The following is a 9,580-nucleotide window of genomic DNA, read 5'->3' as shown; positions in this document are numbered from 1 at the left end:
AAAATGCCTAGCAATGAATATGTAGTATCAGAACTTTTTTTTTAATTGTAAGGGAACATTATACTCAACAAGATCCTCAAGTTCTGAATTGTTTTCCTTCTTCCAACAGCAAAGCAGTTTTGGAGTTTAAGGCTGAAAAATGAAACACTTAAGTGTTTTTTTTTTCCCTTGTCTTAAGATTTGCACAGAGCTGTCTACCACAGATGACTTGTGGCTCCTGGATGCAACTCAGGATCTTATATTTCCACCTGAATTAATAGTAAGAATCTACTCCTAGCTTAGCTTGCAGATATTATGAATAATACGCTAAGTACATCTCATTTGTTATATCATATATTTATTGGGGATATATGCAGTATCTTGAATGGCTTTAGTATCTTTTAGCAAAAATCCAGATATGCAGTCTATTGGGGTATGTAGGGATCTCATTCTGCAGCTCAACCCAGGCAGATATACCTATGCGGAACTTTTTTGGTTTTAATGGGCTTTGCCCAGGTTCAGCTTTCTTCCTCTACAGGTCTTATTAAAGGACCAGGGCTGAACTGGGTCTTACAAGTATCTTTTTTTCTAAAAAATAAAATAACGAGTACAGATTTTAGAAACCTGTACCAAGATATGCATGTATACACAATGTCATGCAAATGTGAATGACACAACTACATTGCTACATTAATAGGGCAATCGTTAAATGATATTTTAACACTATGCTAGGAAAATTTGGTTTTTGTAAATACACTTCAGGCAAGATTCTATTTCTACTTTGCTCAAGTCCTTAAAAAAGTGATGATGCACCTACATATTAGCCTTAAGGCCAACTCACAAAAACAGTAGTAAAGAGGAGGACTTATTTGCTTTTTGCATTAATAGTTTTTCAGGCACTCAAGCGAAGTGGAATCGGATGGTATTTAACACCTAAATACCACTTAGGCACCTAATAGATGGAATAGAATCTTGTTCTTATGAGCCAAGTTCTACAAACATACTCATATTTTATAGTGTTTGCTCATGTGAATATTAGTGGCACTACATGCAAGAATAAATATTATCAATAATGTTAGGACAATCTGACCCCAAAATAATGAAGTGCCAGTGCTCAGTGCTAGCTGAGTAATATCCTCAAAGTCCCTATCCTGTCATTGATGTACTTACACGACCAATCCAATTATCTATAATAGAATTATTCAAATGAATAATTACTATTCACATCGCTTAATGTTTGTAGGTTTGAACCATGTTCACACTTGTACTAGATAGTAGTGACACTGTCACTAGGTCAATACACTTTAACTTTGTTCTATTCCTTATTTATTTCTGGATGTTTCTGTTTGTGAAAAGTTTTGCTTCAGTTAATTTTCTCTCCTGCATTATTTTTCATTTTCTTCCACTACTTTAGTGTTTTATTAGCACTTATATGAATAATTTGCTTAATCTACAGAGAATGGCTGAAGATCTGCAAAAATCTACACTGGTTTTCCGTGGTGAAAGAATTGCATGGATTTCCCCTATTAGTTTAATGGAACTTCTGGAACTGAAAGACAAGTATCCCAAAGCACCTCTAGCAGTAGGGAATACTGGTGTAGGTATGTAAACCCAGAACACTTACTGTTGGAAATATCAGAGCTGGCAAGGTACTATCAAACACTGAATACAGAAAAATCTGCCAGAAAAAATTAGACTCATATCTGTTTTATTAATTTATTAGTAGGATAATTAATTCCATATTATGATGGCATGTAGGGTTGGTTTTCAGTCAGATCTAGCCTGTGGGGCCAGTCTAGCATACCTTATTGCACCTGCAAATCAACCCCACAGCCTCAACCCCATGCTCGATCCAGCCTGTGGACCAGCCCTGTGGACAGGGGTATCACACACAAGGCCCATGGGCCAAATCTGGCACATGGAATCATTCCAGCCAACCTGCCAATAGTTCAGCAGCTACTGGAATTTGGGGAGCATGGCCGGGGAGCATGGCCAGTGAGCATAGCCTGCCAAAGAATTTGAGGTCCCTACAATCCAATGGACATGGCCATCAGGAGCAGAGGTGTGAGCAAGGACTATACATATGCAACTCTCCCTTGCCTTAGTGTTGCCCACTCCCCAGTGCACACTGCCACCTGATCCCTGACTTGCACTCTTTCCCACTCCTGGACCCACACTGTTGCCCAATCCCCAACCCACACTACCTCCCAATTCCCAACTGTGCCACTTCCAACCCCCTGATCACCAACCCATGCCACCACCTGAATATGGACCTGTGCTGCTTGCTTCAGGCCAAGACCCATAGCTGCTCCTGTCTGTGCGGATCTGGCCTGGGAGGAGCCCCCACAGTCCAAATCTGGCCTGGGAGGAGCATCTGTGGTTTGGATATGACCAGAGGCCCTGGTGGGAAGGGGAATTTGTCACCCTTGACTTAGAAGATTATTAAAGCATTTTCTTCAGCTTCTTTGTATTCATGCTCCTCACATGGGTAAATAAAGATCGTTTAGTAATAATTGAAAAGGTTAAATATGTAGTTTGGGATATATATCTATTTATTATAGACTTGCCTTTGCCTTTTTTGCTCATGGTAAATAGTCTATACTCCTAGAGTCTTTTTGAGTTTGGTGAGGTTACTTGTAGAATGGGGTACATTTGTGCCATTAGAATCAGTGGCACAAACTGGCTCTGTGTTGTTAAAAGCTGTGGTAGGATTTAGACATTTTTAGGAACTTCAATGAGGCATTTTATCATAATAACAGTTCTAAAAATGTTGGTGCCATCTCCATCTCTTTATCTAAACCTTGGAATACTTTTTCCTGTTTAGGACTTGACATGAAACTTAAAGGGACTTTTCACCCAGTTATCATTTCTCCTACAAGAGTATTAGAGTTACGCATTGTGAGTTACAAGAAAGATGGTAAGTTGCTAATTTTCTTAGTTTATATATTAAATTATAGCCCTTTAACTGAAATGATGTATTAGGTGCATACATGTGGAAAATTAAAGAAAGCCAATGATCGGCTGCATTAGGCATAATACAGACATAACATTTGAAGTATTTCAAACAACTTTGAACATCTGTTTTATAAATTATAGATATTATTTTGTGTGGGCCAAATTCAAATGGATTCAATTCAGTTGACCTTAGAGGAATTGCATCCACTTATATGAGATCTGACATTGCATCTGAGCCAAATCTTGCTCTGCTTTACAATATGTTACTTTGCTTTTATATAGTATAATTCGCAGTGTAATTTGTACTTTTTTCTCTGAGCTGCAACGTCGTATAACCAAAAAAATCTAGTCTAGCTTACAACAGCACCCATGCTTCTTCAGATATATTTCTGTTTCAGGACTGACAGTAGGAGCTGCCTGCAGCCTGGCTGTAGTGAAAGACATCTTGACCAATGCAGTTTTGAAACTCCCTAGGGAGAAGACAAAAATCTTTTGTGCTCTCATGCAGCAGTTAAAATCTCTGGGAGGACCACAAATCAGAAACATTGCAGTATGTTACCTGTTTGAATAACAAATTGATATGCATCAGAGCTGTAAAATGAATTGCAGATATCTAGGAAGCTAATTTAGAAATGTTAACATAAAAAGTTCTAAACATTATTGTGTAATGGATAAAGAAGATATAACCCAAGTAACATTAGCCTGACAGAAGGAAAAAAAAAATTTTTCTTCGCCAAGGTAACTAATTGGGTGGATGAAGGGAATGCACTGAGTATGGTGTTCTTGGTTTTCAGCAAGGCTTTTAAGTCCCACACAACCTTCTCATAAGTAAATTAGAGAAACATGTGCTAGACAAAACTTCTACAAGACAGATAGACAAATGGCACAATAGCCACAAGCAAGGATAATTATAAATGTATCCATGTTAGAATAGATGGAGGTTTCAAGTGGAGTTACGCAGGGGTCTATCCTGGGTCTAGTGCTGTTCAACATGATTATTACTGATTTGGATGCTGAAACAGAGCACATTTACAAATACTGACAAAAATGAGATGTATTGTTAATACACTGGAGGCTAGGAGTATATTTCAGAAAGATCTGGACAAGAGTAAAATTCAGAAGGATCTTGAAAAGCTGGACCAGAAACAGTAGGATGAAGATCAGTATTGACAAATGTGAACTGCTGTACTCAGGGAAGAATAATCAGAAGCACAAATACAAAATGGATGACGTCTAGCAAGATCACACGATTACAAAGAAAGAGCCTGGAGTCTTGGTGGATCACAGGCAACATGAGTCAGAAATATTATGCAACTGCAAAAGTAGTGAATGTGATTTTGGGTTATATCAGTAGGAGTATTAGGTATAAAACATGAGATGATCATGCCACTACTTGGCATTGGTTATGCTTCAGCCACAATATCGTGTACTGTTCTGACTTCCACATTTTAAAAAGGGCATAGAGAATTTAGAGAGGATTAAGAGGCAGACAACATCGATTATAAAGAGCTTGGAAGGCAAGTTATATAGAAGTCTAGAGAAATAAGCATGTTTACCTTCCAGAAAAGATAATGCAGAGGGGAGCATGATAGCAGTCTTCAAATACCTGAAGGGCTATCTTAAAGAAGATAAGGTTCACCTTTTCTCCCATGTCTAACAATGGGTTGAAATTGTGAAGCAGCTAGTATTTGCTTTGGATTTGGATTCAGCCGATTCAGGGGACAGTGATTCAATTTGGTAATTCAAATCACTGTCCCAAACTGATTCTGCTGAATCTGATTCAGAGATTAAGCCGCTGCCGAATTAGCTGAATCTCCAAATCAGACAGGGCCCATCCCCTGTCTGCTCCCCCAGCCCCCTCAATGGTTGCCCTGCCCAGCCCCAGCCCCTGGCTCTTTAACCAAAAAAAAAAAAGCCCCAAACTCACCGGCTGCTGTCAGATGGGGGGGCCATCCCTGCTGCCCCCCTCTGCCCCACACTTCATGGGGGCTCTGCCACAAGCCCCCTGAAGCCCCAAGGCCACTGCAGGAGATAGTGAGTTGGGGCTTTTTTTTTTTTAAAGAACTGAGAGCTGGGGCTGGGTGGGGCAGCCATGAAGAGGCTGGGAGAACAGGCATGGGACAGGGGCTCATGGCAGAGCACCCCCACACAATGTAGGGCAGTGGGGGGCAGCAGGGATTGTCCCCTCAGCCTGGCAGCAGTTGATGAGTGGGGGATTTTTTTTTTCTTTTTAAAGAGCCAGGAGCTGGGGCAGGGCAGCCATGGGGGGCAGGGGGCGAGGCTGGGGGAGCAGGCAGCAGTCAGGGGCACTCAGGGGGGCTGGGGAGCAGGCAGGGGATGGGGCCTGGTGGGGGTCCCCATATCGTTCCCTCACCCTCCACCAGCCTCCCCTCCCCCACCCCCTACTTACCAGCACAGAGTTCGGATCCAGCTCCTGTGGCAGCAAGTAGGGACTGCCTGAATCTCCGAAGCTCTCTGAATCTTTTCTGAATCAATTCAGAGAGCTTTGAATCAATTCAGACCTTTTCATTGGTCTCCTGATTCAGTTTGGATTCAGAGATTCAGCTGCCCAATCGGGTTGCATCTCCTCTGAATCGAATCAGCACCCAAAGCTTCACGCAGCCCTAATAAACACTGGTCAGGGCTATCAATGCCTGGAGTTGTCTGTGAAGAGCAACAGCTGGAAGCCCGGGAAACCCTCACGCATTGCTTGGAGACTGAGAAGAGCTCTGAAGCCCACAGTAGGTGGAAATTGGAATGAAGCAAGGGATAACTTTGCTCCCCACCTCTCTCCAGGAATATGATATCCAGTGTGTATATCATAGAAAGGAAAGTGTTAACAGCATGCTAAAACAGGAAGGTGTTTCCAAAAACTCAGAGTGCAGCTGTGTAAGCAAAGGGTGTTTTTTTTTCTGAGACAGACTTCAAGGACAGTAGCATTACTAGAGAGAGAGTCAGAGCTTTGCTGGATTGGTTGGCAGAAAGCAAAGCCAGAAGGGGCCACTGATGAGCATAGATTGTGAAGTCTGCAGCCCAGAAAGGATATGGTTAAAGCAGTGCCATCAGAGTTATAGAGGTCTGTCAAGGAAAAGAAGGGCTGGAGGGAGATCCATAGAATGAATGTTAAGACCCAAAAGACAGTATGGGGCTTCAGAGAACTGTTGGAGAAAAGACTGAGAGTGAGAAATCTATGGAAGGGCTTGAGACAACAGACCCACAGGTTCCGGAGAGGGACTGAGAGTTGGGGCCGGAGAGCTGGGTCCAGCCAAGGGTCATGAAAGCATGGAAAGCCAGGAACTCACAGTGTGGAAGTTGTGCAAGGCAGACTCAGTGATCTGTAACCCAGGAGGAGCCAGGTGAGAGTGGGACCAGATGTGTCCAGAGGGTCAGAGTCAAGCCAAGAGAGAGAGATCTGATGAGAGGTCTGAGAGAGGCTGAATATCACTGAAGCTAGGAGCTAGCTAGCTTGCCCAGGAGAGGCAAGTATGAGCAGGGCCAGGTGCCATGGTCTCACTGGCCCAAGAGCAGGGCCAGGACCCAGAGAGGAGTTAAAGTCCAGGGAACACAGCTGGAGACTGAAAGGGTCTAGAAGCCCATAGCTCAAGGGGGTCTGGAGAAGCCCTGAGAAACCAAGGGGTCTGGCAATCCAGAGGTGGAGCCCTGGAGAGGTTAAAAGGTTGAAGGAGACCACTGCTAAGACTGCAAGAGTCGGGAGCCTGAGATCTCAACTAGCCTGAGTGGAAAGGGGCCAGAAAGCTGGGAAGTGAGAAACTGTGCCCATGAAGGGTAAAGATGACCAAGGCAGGAGAGCATGGAGATTGGTCCTGGGTAAGACCAGGAAACTACACCTTCCTGGGACTGGTTAATGTGGTGGAGCTCCTTGTGCCAGGGTAGTCTCTACAAAACACCACGTTACTGCCTGAGAACCCTAGGTCCCACTGCCTTGTGGGTCACCCTTTGATGGGAGAAGGTGAACAAACTGTTTCCTGTCTGTAATGACAGGACAATGACAGTGCCTTTGTGTTTCCCTTCCTTACCTGCGTCAAGTTAGGGTGTTCTTTGGTGTTTGAGGGGCATTATGCCTTGTAGTTGTACAAAACAGTTGTTACTTTTTCTGATGATTTAGTTAGTGGTGAGCCTGCCTTGAGCAAGGGACTAGATGACCATTCTCCACCCCCACTCCCTGCCCCGAGTTCCCTTTTAGCCTTACTTTTCTATCTTTTCTATGATTCTGTGATAATCAAGGGTATATGTTAACGCAATTTGACATATTTTCTAAAAGAAGTTCGTAATTTTTCCCAGAATTGTGGGATTTATTTTTGATGCCCATAATCAAGGGACTTGGCTGATTTTCAGCAATAAAAGTAATCTTTTACCCTGATACTACATAATTCCCTTGGCTTACAGGATGGTTGCTGACTTTTAGTAGAAAATTGTGAAAGCAAAATGAGGATTACTTTTAAAACTTATTTAAAATATATTAAAACCTATATTAAAATGTTATTTATAAGAGGAGGAGCAAAACAGACTAACATTTTGACAAGATTGTGCATTGTAGACTCTTTTCATATGAAAAATTATTAAGATTGTTTAAATTGCATCTCAGTACCAAGATAATAACAGGATGAAAAAAGTCAGTAAATATAGTTAGTTAAGCTATGAGGCTTCAATAATGTAATACCTACTATTTAATAACAGTTAAAATAGAGAAATAAATAACTTAAATATTGAAAGTTAGAGGCTTATTTATAACAGCAATTAGGGGTAGATTCACAAACCTCTTGATAATTTTGACCTGAAAATAGAAGCTCGTGATAGTAATGTTGAATAAAAATAAACATTTGTTTCACAAAATGAAATAAGTTGTTATAAATACCTACGTCTTAGTATATGTCTTGCAGGTATAAAATATAATTATATTTAAAGTGAATAAAGCCACTACTCTAATGGATGAATCATACAAACTAACAACTTTCATTTTTAAGTCCTTTGGAGGAAATATTATAATAAAGCATCCAGCCTCTGACCTGAATCCCATTTTAGCAGCAGCCAATTGCATCCTCAACCTGGCATCTAAAGGTAAGCTACGAGGTCTGTAGAGGTCACGTTTTTTAGAGAGCAATGGTGGCTGCGTCTACATGAGCGGCAGATTGCGCACTTGTTACTGAGCAATCACTTAGTGTTTGCTTATGCAAGAACAACCACTGATAGTGTTGGTTATTCTACACAGTGGGCATGTCTATAATGTCTATATGAGATGCTACTGCACAGTAGCAATGAGCTACTGCACAGTAGTTTGTGGCTACCGCACAGTAGCATTGCCAGGCACTAACAGTTATGCAACACTGTTGCGCAGTAGTAATAAGCTACTACAAGCACTTGCTTCTGCAAGTACTAAATGACTGTACAGTAACCAGTGTTACTGCACAGTACTGTCTGTCACAGGGCATTAAGGTGCCTGCTCTTTAAAGGCAGAAACTGCCCAGAGAGAGGGCCCTAGCACTCAGGCAAGAACCCACAGGTGCATGTTACTGTGGTAGCAGGCCTAAGGAGGGAATTAGCCTGCACCTGCAGTCAGTCAGCTGACCAGGAGAGGCAGGGCCCTGGGCACATATAAACCCCAGGGCTGGCATTAGAGAGGCAGTTCCCTGCCAGCAGCCAAGGGGGAATGAGCCTCCAGGGAGGAATTGCCCAGAGATGCTGCAGCTGCCAGAGATGCTGCACTTAGGGCTAATGGGAATCCAGGAGCTCACCAGGTACCTTTGCCTACGAGGCACTTAGTGCCGGGGAAGATGTTTAACTCTTTTAAAGGGACAGAGCACACCCTGAACTTTTTGTGTTACGTTATTAGCTCAGGGGCTCATATTTTTGGCTGCTGTTTTATAAGACTGGAGGGTTGGGCTGAAGCTATTGGGGAAGGAGGCGGCCTCACTGGGGGCCCACTACAGTGTGGGGACACCAGCGCCAGCATGGGTACTATATTCAGGGTGAACAGACCCCAGCGCCAGTGTGGGCGCAGTATTCGGGGTGAACAGACCCCAGTGCCAGAGTGGGCACAGTATTCAGGCGTGAGTGGACCCCAGTGCCAGTGGCGCAGTGACAAAGGGAGTGAGTGGAGTCAGTGCCAGGGGGTGCTGAGAGAGAGAGACAGGGCTGCAGAGAGCCCAGCTCAAGGGGGCACTGAGAGAGACAGGGCTGTGGAGAGCCCAGTGATGACCGGAGGCCAAGCTAAATTAAGGCCTTGGAGGGACAATGTGTAAATGCCATCTGAAAGGTTTGGGGCATGGTAAGGGGGGCTGTTTGGAGTCACACATCTAGCCCATAAGGCTGAGTGTGTCCAAGAGGCATCCATTTTGGAGTGGGACCCAAAAGGGGTCCAAGAATCCACAGGGTTCAGTGGGGTCCATCAGGACCGTGTCCAAAATACAAACTTGAGGGCAGCTTCCCTATTTATTATAGTACAACAAGACGTGGCAGGCAAGAAAGACAGTGCCCGTTGGGCAGGATTGGCGCAGTCAAGGAGCCCTAGGGGTATCATGGCCATCCCTGGGGACTCCATCCTGTGACACTGTCCCAACAGTTTTTTTCTGACATGACTTTGCAGTAGCTTGTTATTACTGCACATTAGTGTCACTTCACGATTCAT

The sequence above is a fragment of the Crocodylus porosus genome, unplaced genomic scaffold (assembly GCF_001723895.1).
Source record: "Crocodylus porosus isolate Cpor-Errol unplaced genomic scaffold, CroPor_comp1, whole genome shotgun sequence".
NCBI lineage: Eukaryota > Metazoa > Chordata > Crocodylia > Crocodylidae > Crocodylus > Crocodylus porosus.
This window is presented reverse-complemented; position numbering follows the sequence as displayed.